The sequence below is a fragment of the Physeter macrocephalus genome, chromosome 5, assembly GCF_002837175.3.
Source record: "Physeter macrocephalus isolate SW-GA chromosome 5, ASM283717v5, whole genome shotgun sequence".
Classification (NCBI taxonomy): Eukaryota; Metazoa; Chordata; class Mammalia; order Artiodactyla; family Physeteridae; genus Physeter; species Physeter macrocephalus.
The window spans coordinates 22,685,295-22,696,220 of NC_041218.1; positions in this window are offsets into that span (position 1 = coordinate 22,685,295).

The following is a 10,926-nucleotide window of genomic DNA, read 5'->3' on the forward strand; positions in this document are numbered from 1 at the left end:
GCAACGGGAGAGGCCACAACAGTGGGGGGCCCGTGTACCGCAAAAAAAAAAAAAAAAAAAAAAAGCCAATGATCTCCAAAGTGAGGCATTTGCTCTTACGGGGAGAAAGGAAGAAATTAATAAGACTTCTAGTGTATATATATTTTTAATTAATTAATCTATTTATTTTTGGCTGTGTTGGGTCTTCATTGCTGCGTGCAGGCTTTCTCTAGTTGTAGCGAGCAGGGACTACTCTTCATTGCAGTGCGCAGGCTTCTCACTGCGGGGGCTTCTCTTGTTGCGGAGCACGGGCTCTAGGCGCACGGGCTCAGTAGTTGTGGCTCACGGGCTCTAGGCACGCAGGCTTCAGTAGTTGTGGCTCACGGGCTTAGCTGCTCCGCAGCATGTGGGATCTTCCCAGACCAGGGCTTGAACCCGTGTCCCCTGCACTGGCAGGCATATTCTTAACCACTGCGCCACCAGGGAAGTCCCTTTAGTGTATATTTTTATCTCATCCTTTTTTATTTCAATTTTTGTTTGTGTTTTATTAAATACATGATATAACTACAATGGTATTTATACAGAATTTATAAATACATAATTACATATGTTGGGTGTGACATGCTAAAAACTTTTGAATTGTAGGAGGGCAGGATGAAAAAAATCTGAAGAATGCTGGCCTAATGATCTGGCACCAATTTTGAAAAGTCTCATACTGTCATGACTTTGTTTCTATAAGTACCTCTTCTCTTACATAGCATTGGGTGGCAAAATCTGATTTTTTAAATTAAAACTTATTTAAATCAACATTGACAGATACTGGAGAATTTCCCTAACTTTGAAATCAATGTATTATGGGGGGTGTACTATTTGAGCACTGCTATGAGCAAGGTTATGCCTTTAGAATCTGATGTCTGGTTGAGATTTTGAATCCTTGCTGCTCCTTTTTGTCAAGTGGCATCGGAACAGTCTTCCCCCGTAACAGGCCTTTGGGATCAAGAATTTTAAGACTATTGCTGGGTCCATGTTTACTTCAGGCTCTCCTTGACTTAATTACATAGTAACACTTCTTGTATGTGCTGAACTCAGCCTCTGTACAACAGCAGACTTTTGTGCAACAGAAGACAGCAACTGGGGGGACGGGGTGCTGCCTGCCAATTTAGCTCCTCACCTTACTTGATTTCATCTAAACAGAGTTGTTTGCACATTTTGCCCAGATTTTGTAAAAATTAATGGAAAATGGAAAACTGAAATTTTAAGTGTCAATTTTTAAAAAGTTGAGATAAACTTGATGCAACTGAGATAAAGATGGAAAATAAACATTCTGGAAACAAATAGCCTCACTCGGACATTCATTGGAGTAACCTAGGTAACTAGGTATTGATTTGGACAGGAAAAGATTAAAACTATAAAAGATGTTGTCAAGAACTCTGAAAAGTCAAAATTTTTACCCTGACTTCAAGTTAATAAGTTGGCTTGCCACCGTTTCCTGGATGCCAGTAGAAGACACAAAACCCTGGGTCACAGACAAAGAACTTTATTACTCATGGCAATATCAGCATTTGTGCCAGTTCCCTGAGTCCCATTTTCCACAAAGAGGGTCAGGTGACACCTGCCCAGGCAGTAGGTTGAATTACAGGAGAGGAATCCTGAGTGTAGGGAACCTTAAATCTTCTATGGTTTCTATTCTTTTAAATTTGTTAAGTTTTTTTTTTTTTTTTTTTTTGCCATGCCGCGGCTTGCGGAATCTTAGTTCTCCAACCAGGGATCGATCCCACGCCCTTGGCAGTGAGAATGCGGAGTCCTAACCACTGGACTGACAGGGAATTCACAAGACTTTTTTATGGCCCAGAATGTAGTCTATCTTAGTGAAAGTCCGTGAGCGCTTGGGAAGAATGTGTATGCCACTGTTGGATGGAGTGTTCCATAAATGTCAATTAGATCAAGTCAACTGATGGTGCTGTTCAGGTCAACTATATTCTTTCTGATTTTCTGCCTGGTTGACCTAAAAATTACTGAAAAAAGGGTGTTGAAATTTCCAACCAGATAGCAGATTTGTCTATTTCTCCTTGCAGTTCTATCAGTTTTTGCCTCATGAATTTTAACACTCTGTTGTTAGGTGCAAACATGCTAAGAACTGTTATATATTCTTGGAAAATTAAATCCTTTATTGTTATATAATGCCCCTCTTTATCGCTGATAAGTTTCCTTTTTCTGAAGTCTGCTTTGTCTGAAAATGACAGCTACTACAACTTTCTTTTGATTAGTGTTAGCGTGGAATAGCTTTCTCCATCACTTCACTTTTAACATATCTGAACCTTTATATTTAAAGTGGGTTTCTTGTAGACAACTTAATAGTTGGATCTTCTTTATCCAGTCTGACAATCTTGGTCTTTTAATTGGTGTATTAGACCATTCACATTTAAATTTATTACTGATATAGTTGGAGTAATATCTACCACGTTTGTAACTGTTCTCTATTTATTATACTTGTTTTTGTTTCTTTTGTTCCCCTCTTTACCTGCCTTCTCTGGTTTTAATTGAACATTTCAAAGAATTCCACTTTATCTTCTCCCTTGGCATATCAAGTATGCTTCTTTTTTTTTTTTTTTTTTTTTGCGGTACGCGGGCCTCTCACTGTTGTGGCCTCTCTCGTTGCAGAGCACAGGCTCCGGACGTGCAGGCTCAGCGGCCATGGCTCATGGGCCCAGCCGCTCCGTGGCATGTGGGATCCTCCCGGACCGGGGCACAAACCCACGTCCCCTGCATCAGCAGGTGGACTCTCAACCACTGCGCCACCAGGGAAGCCCAAGTATGCTTCTTTTAAAAATTATTTTAGTAGTTGCCCTAGAATTTGCAATGTACACTTTTAACTAATCTATGTCTGCCTTCAAACAACACTACTTCGCATGTGGTGTGGGTACTTTAGAACAGGTGTCCCCAACCCCCGGGCCACGGATCAGTACTGGTCTGTGACCTGTTAGGAACTGGGCCGCACAGCAGGAGGTGAGCAGCAGGCGAGCAAGCAAAGCTTCATCTGCATTTACAGCCACTACCCATCGCTTGCATTACCACCTGAGCTCTGCCTCCTGTCAGCATTATGGTCAGTTGTATAATTATTTCGTTATATAGTACAACGTAATAATAATAGAAATAAAGTGCATAATAAATGTAATGCGCTTGAATCATCCCAAAACCATCCCCCCACCACCCTGGTCCATGGAAAAATTGTCCTCCATGAAACCGGTCCCTGGTGCCAAAAAGGTTGGGGATCATTGCTTTAGAACATTCCCAGTTTCTTCCTCTTACCCCTTATAACATTGCTGAAATACAGTATATTTCACTTATCCATAAACTGTAATCTCATTGTTACCATTTTTAAACAGTTATCTTCTAGATCAATTAAGAATAAGAAAAATAAAATATTTTATTTTACCTTCATTTATTCCTTCCCCTTTCCTTTATGTAGATACAAATTTTTGACCCATATCATCTTCCTACTCCCTGAAAAACTGTTTTTAATATTTCTTGCAGAATTCAAAATCTGAATTCCCTCAGATTTTGTTTGTCTGGGAAAGTATTTCTTCTTCACTCTTTTTTAATGTTGATATTTATTTATTATTATATTTTATTATATAAGTTTCAGGTGTACAGCATCATAATTCAACATCTGTATACACTACAAAATGATTATCACAAGTCTAGTTACCATTCATCACCATACAGTTGACCCCCTACCCTCTATTTCACCCACCTCTCAACCCCTTTCCCCTCTGGTAACAATTAATTTGACCTCTGTATCTATAAGTTTGTTTTTAGTTATTTTTGTTTGCTCGTTTTGTTTTTTTAGATTCAATATGAGTGAAATCATATGGTATTTATCTTTCTCTGAGTTGTCACTTATTTCATAATACCTTCATGATCCATCTATGTTGTTGCAAATGGTAGGATTTCATTCTTTTTTACGCCTGAGTGTATTCCATTTGGTATATACACCACATCTTCTTTATCCATTCATCCATCAGTGGACACTTAGGTTGTTTCCATATCTTGGCTCTTGTAAATAATGTTGTAATGAACATAGGGGTGTGTATATCTTTTTGAATTAATGTTTTCATGTTCTTTGGATAAATACCCAGAAGTGAAATAGCTGGGTCAAATGGTAGTCCTAGCCTTAATTTTTTGAGAACCCTCCATATTGTTTTCCATGGTGGCTGCACCAATTTACAGTCCCACCAACTGTGTATGAGGAATCTCTTTCCTCCACATCTTCTGCAACATTGTTATTTCTTGTCTTTTCAGTAATAGTCATTCTAACAGGTGCGAGGTGATCTCTCATTGTGGTTTTGATTTGCATTTCCCTAATAATTAGTAATGTTGAACATGTATTCATGTGCCTGTTGGCCATCTGTATGTCTTCTTTGGAAAAATGTCTATTCAGGTCCTCTGCCAATTTTTTAATCAAAGTTGTTTGTTTTTTGTCAAATTATATGAGTTCTTTATATATTTTGGATATTAGCCCCTTATCAGATATATGATTTGCAAATATCTTCTCCCATTCAATAGACTGCCTTTTCATTTTGATGACAGTTTCCTTCGCTATACAGAAGCTTTTTAGTTTGATATAGTCCCATTTGTTTATTTTTGCTTTTGTTTCCCTTGCCTTTGGAGTCAGATGCACATAACGTCACTAAGACGTCACTAGATGTCAATGAGGTTACCATCTATGTTTTCTTCTAGAAATTTTGTGGTTTTCGGTCTTACATTCAAGGCTTTAATCCATTTTGAGTCAATTTTTGTGTATGGTGTAAGATAGTGGTCTAGTTTCATTTTGCTGCATGTGGCTATCCAGTATTCCCAACACTATTTATCGAAGAGACTATCCTTTTTCCACTGTATGTTCTTTGCTCCTTTGTCATAAATTGCCCTTATACATATAGGTTTATTTCTGAACTCTCAATTCTGTTCCATTGATCTGTGTATCTGTTTTTGCCAGTACCATATTGTTTTGATTACTATATCTCTGTAGTATAGTTTGGTATCAGGGAGCATAATACCTCCAGCTATGTTCTTCTCTCTCAAGACTGTTTTGCCTATTTGAGTCTCAAGGGATAATCTCACTGGGTAGGAATTCTAGGTTTGTGGGTTTTTTCTTCAAAACTTTAAATATTTCATTCCACTCTCTTCTTGCTTTCACAGTTTCTGACAAGAAGTCCACTGTAATTCTTATGCTTGTTTCTCTATAAGTAGTAATTCCACCCCCCTCCTCGCTTTCAAGATTTTCTCTGTCTTTATTTTTCTGCAGTTTGAATACGATGATTATTTTATTATACTGAACAGTAAACAAATCTTTCCTTCACAGGGAACATTATCTCTGTCTTCCAAAGCTATTTATTGTTCTAACAGCCTTGAAAAGATAACCTGGATGTGCAGAAACATAGAGATCCATGGAGAATTTATCCATGTATAAAACACTGTGGAAATGGCACTGGAAATTGGGTTCAAAACAGTGTCCTCAGGGGGAATTCCCTGGCGGTCCAGTGGTTGGGACTCGGTGCTTTCACTGCTGTGGACCTGGGTTCAATCCCTTGTCAGGGAACTAAGATACCGCAAGTCTCCTGGCACAGACAAAAAAAAAGTGTCCTCAGCCTTGGTTGTCCATTAGTATCACCTGAGCAGATCTTTACAAACCAAGGTCCACAGATTCTGTTTTAATTTGTCTGGGATGGAACCTAAGCATCAGTAGTTTGCAAAAGCCCCCAGGTGATTCTAACGTATAGCCAGGGTGGAGAACACCTGTCTAAAAGATGATGAGGTGAGGTGTAATTAGTAAATATATTGTCAGCTCAGTGCTTCCCAAAGTTTGCTGGGCATGTGAATTACTTGAGAATCATGTTCAATGCAGATTCTGATTCAGTAGGTCTGGAGTGGAGCCAGAGATTCTGTTTCTGACAAGCTCCCTGGTATTGCCTGATGCTGTCATTTGACTTTGAGTAGAAAGGTTTTGGCTCACTGGGAATACGCTAATTATAATCTGTGTCTACTGCTAAAATTTCATATACATACATGTTCAGGAATTTATCATATATGAAGGGAGAAGGCAGCCTGACTCTGGAAGACGGTTTTGCAAGAGAGTGAGGCCTTTCGGTTCCTGGGACCACAGAAATACCTTGGGTGTTGAGATCTTGAGAAATTTGACGGACGCTTCAGGGTATTAAAAAAACAGATTTAGAAAACAGGGCCAATATGTATATGTATAACTGATTCACTTTGTTGTAAAGCAGAAACTAACACACAATTGTAAAGCAATTATACTCCAATAAAGATGTTAAAAAAAAAAAACCACACAGGGCCATTAAATCCTAAGCAACAACTTTACTCTGAACCTTACATTGCTCAAATATTGATGATGGTAATAGTTGAGGACGGGTCCACAAATTTGGATCCAAGTGTCAGAGAAATAAAAAGTAAAATCCTGATATTACTAGAGCAAACGTTCCATCAAGTTTGGGCAACTCAGGGAAAAACTGATCAATGTGTTATTATTTCTCCTTCTATTGGGAGAAAGGAAAATCATCTCTGGACTGCCTCCTCTCAATCTTTTGGTTTAATTTCTAAAGGTTATGATATCATTGGCCTCTGAGACCACAGAGCTGGCACTATATCCCTCCACCACCCTGCAGCCCTGGCAAAGAGTAGGAGGGAAACACCCTCTTCCAGGGCCAGTGCTATTCATCATCAGGCCTTCTCCAGCCTAGCAATTTGTCCACTTTCCAGCTAGAACAAATATCTTTCTGGCTACATGAGTCCCTCATTTGTTTTCCTGAGTAAACGGAAGGCTCCTAGACCTGCTGCCAGGCGCTAGGGAGCCTGGAGGACATAAAGAAACATGCCTGTAAGATATTTATCCTATTGATCGCCCTGGGGCAGGAGGGAGAGAGGGAGATCTGGGGCCTTCTTCTTTGACATTCCTCCTTAACAAGTTAATACCTGTTCAACCACCAGCTGCCTCTAGAAGCATTTAGAAATACCACTTCACAATGATGAGATAGGTCATCCTTCCTCTCCCACTGGGCCTGACGTCTCTGAGTTTTCTAATACAGATTTGCTGAAATGAGAGCAGGTCTTTGCTTTCCCTGACCTCTGTGCTTCTTACATCCATCAGAAAAGAACAATACTATAGCAAGGTACTCAGAGCTGAGGAAGGGAGACTGCCTCAGCCAGTTAGCTAAGTAGATCAGCTGACTCTGCTGCAGGTGTCACCAATTTGTGCTTAGGTACTGCAGACCCAAAATAAATAAAACCTTGGCTCTGCCCTTGAGGGAATTATAAGCCCAAAATCTGGGTTAATGATTTTCTAAGGTTAGACCAAGTTGTTTAAATACTCAAACAGAATATATCTACCTCCTTGTTGAGAGCAGTGGGCATTTTGTCATCAAGGTTTCAAGAGGCTAAAGTTAAAGATGGGAGTAGGTGGTTCTATAGGTTATCTAATCTCTAAGGGCATGAAGTCCCTAATGGATGGATATAGTGTCTTTGGGTCCATTTCAGATGTTTCTTAATAATTAAAATATTGTCCCTTATGACAATGTTGGGTGCAGGCACGGGGGCAGACCCATGGGAACCACACAATGTCCCTCAATTGTGGTCATCATCAGCCAGCAATGGCAGCCAGAGAGGGAGACCTGGCTCCTGTTTCTTCTCTAAATTCCCTCTCATCACTGCAAACCTGGAAACTCAAAGGTTTCAGGGGCCAGGCAGATAATACAGGGCTGTGAGACCAAAGGAACTGGAGGAACTCTGTGCATTTTAAAAGCATTCAAATTGCTTTATCAGCAACAATCTCTAGAGCTGGCCTTGAGAATCTGTTTCACCACTTCCATCTGTCTATGTTTGGACATGTTACTTCACCTCTTTAATTCCTTGACTCCTCATCAGTAAATAGAGATAATAATACCCATCCTGCACATATCCCCAGGTGGTTGTGATAATTTAATTATCCAATATCTATAAAAGCATTTTAAAACTATAAATCATTACAAAAATGCAAGCAACTTAAACAATATCAAGTCTTCCTTATCTCTGAAGGTTTAATTTATGCTCTGTTTCTCTTAGAACTTAGGGACATACATTCCTATCTATTTTCCAGAATTCCACTGATAATGCTTGTTGGAAAAAGTACTCTTTTTCTGCTGCCCTAACTTGTTGAGAGTATGGTTTATGCGATTGTTAACTTGCTGCCCTACAGCAAATCAAATCGACAAATATTTACTAGCTGCTGAGCTCAGCTTTGTAGGAAGTACAAAAACTATGAGATTCTCTTTCTGCGTTAAAGGAGCAAATTGCCCAGCTACACCATGGTACCCATATATTCTAAGGAGGAAAAAACTGCCTATGCTCTCTGGATGCCCCCAGTACACCTGGAGCTTTACTTCAAATACAAGAAACAGCTGGTGTTCATGATTTAAGGCTCAATACAAATAGTAGGGAGAATTTATTTTACAAGCTGTCTAGTTTGGCAAAATTCCAGAATTCATCAAATAGAAAGATAAAGATGATGGTAATAATGATAAAAATGATTCTTCAAATGGCCATCATCAAAAAATCTACAAAAAAATAAATGCTGGAGGGGGTGTAGAGAAAAGGGAATCCTCCTGCACTGTTGGTGGGAATGTAAATTGATATAGCCACTAGGGAGAACAGTATGGAGGTTCCTTAAAAAACTAAAAATAGAACTACCATATGACTCAGCAATCCCACTACTGGGCATATACCCTGAGGAAACCATAATTCAAAAAGATACATGTACCACAATGTTCACTGCGGCACTACTTACAATAGCCAGGACATGGAAGCAACCTAAATGTCCATCAACAGATGAATGGATAAAGAAGATGTGGCACATATATACAATGGAATATTACTCAGCCATAAAAAGAAACGAAATTGAGTTATTTGTAGTGAGGTGGATGGACCTAGAGTCTGTCATACAGAGTGAAGTAAGTCAGAAACTTAGAGTCTGTCACACAGAGTGAAATAAGTCAGAAAGAGAAAAACAAATACCATATGCTAACACATATATGGAATCTAAAAAATGGTACCGATGAACATAGTGGCAGGGCAGGAATAAAGATGCAGACGTAGAAAACGGACTTGAGGACTCGGGGTCGGGGGGAAGGGGAAGCTGGGACAAAGTGAGAGAGTAGTAGCACTGACATATATACACTACCAAATGTAAAATAGATAGCTAGTGGGAAGCTGCTGCATAGCACAAGGAGATCAGCTTGATGCTTTGTGACAACCTAGAGGCGCGGGATAGGGAGGGTGGGAGGGAGGCTCAAGAGGGAGGGGATATGGCGATATATATACTTATAGCTGATTCAGTTTGTTGCACAGCACAAACTAACACAACATTGTAAAGCGATTACACTCCAATAAAGATATAAAAAAAAATTTTTTTTAAGATTCTTCATAGCTGTTCTTAAGATAGTGATATAAAAGAAGTGCAACCTACATAGGACCTTCCAAAACTGGGACATACCCTCACCTTCACCCAAAATAGACTTATAGCAGGCAGGGCCTTCCCAGCACCTGTAGAAATCAATGGTGACCCTATACACTTGACATAGCTGTGCTTGGAAGCTGGACCTTTCAAGGTTTCAGGCCAGGTTCCTTTGATTAATCCAGTAAAAGGGCATCAATATTTGTTTAACATAGGAAAGCTCCCAAAGAACCCCAATATTTCAAAACCCAAATGATACTCAAAATGACAACATCCAACTAGTGCTTTTCTGTGAACTGTTGAGATCTTTAAGTCTCAAGATAAGTCTAAAGAAAACTTCTATGGGACTTCCCTGGTGGTCCAGTGGCTAAGACTCTGTGCTTGCAATGCAGGGGGTGCGGGTTTGATCCCTGGTTAGGGAACTAAGATCCCACATGCTATGCAGCACGGCCAAGATAAAATAAAATAAGGCTTCTAATAAGGGAAAATGCCAATGTCCTCATTCATAAATGAATTTTCACCACTTGGTGAGAATAATAATTCTAGCTAACACATACTGAGTACTTCTACTTCCAGGTAAGGTGCTGAGGACTTTAATACATTAGCTTACTGAATTCTCTTGATAAGCTATTGTAAATATAGTCACTATTCTCATCTTAAAGATAAGGACACTAGGGCTCCCAGAGGTTACATCATGGCCCAAGGTCACATGGCTGAGTTGGGCTATTCGGCTGCCCCTCACCACGTGTAACCCAGACAGAAGTGGATGTGGTCTGCCTTTCAGTCCCTAGGTGGCTGCAGTTCAATGAGTGGCTCTGGTTTCAAGTAGGCAGCACATGGATGACAACTAATCCCATCCACAGCCATGGACAGTATCCCTCACCCTATCAGTTACTTCACAGAAGGTATTCTTTTTGTCGCCAACAGGACTGGGTGTAAGACCTGGAAATGGCTCAGCAAGCCCCCTCCCCAGTACTTCGAAAAAGAGAATCTAAAATACTTTTTTCCATTATGAATGGGTTATCCCTTTTCCATCCTATTTAGTGTCCTTAATAGTGGAAAATTCCATGGAGACTGGTTTGATGAGGTATAAGAGCCTTTCGAACTGAAATGTGTTTCAGAAATTTAAGTTGTGTCCATGAATGTTTATGACTTAGATCTTCTCTTTTTCAGTGGGGTCTTCACTTAGAGGACAGAAGATATTGTCTTGGGCAAGAAACCTATTGCTCTTGAGATTTTCCACCTGTAAAATGTGGATAATAACATTTAGCCCACATTTTCCACGTGGTTTGGGGGAATATAAAAAGAACGCAAAAAGGAGAGGTAAGAAGACTTTTACAATACAAGCCGGATGCCATCTTCTCTAACATTTCCAATCTAGAGGCCCCACCACCATCCATCACTCTCCTGACAGCAGCCAGTTTTCTTTTATTTATAGCAGCTCT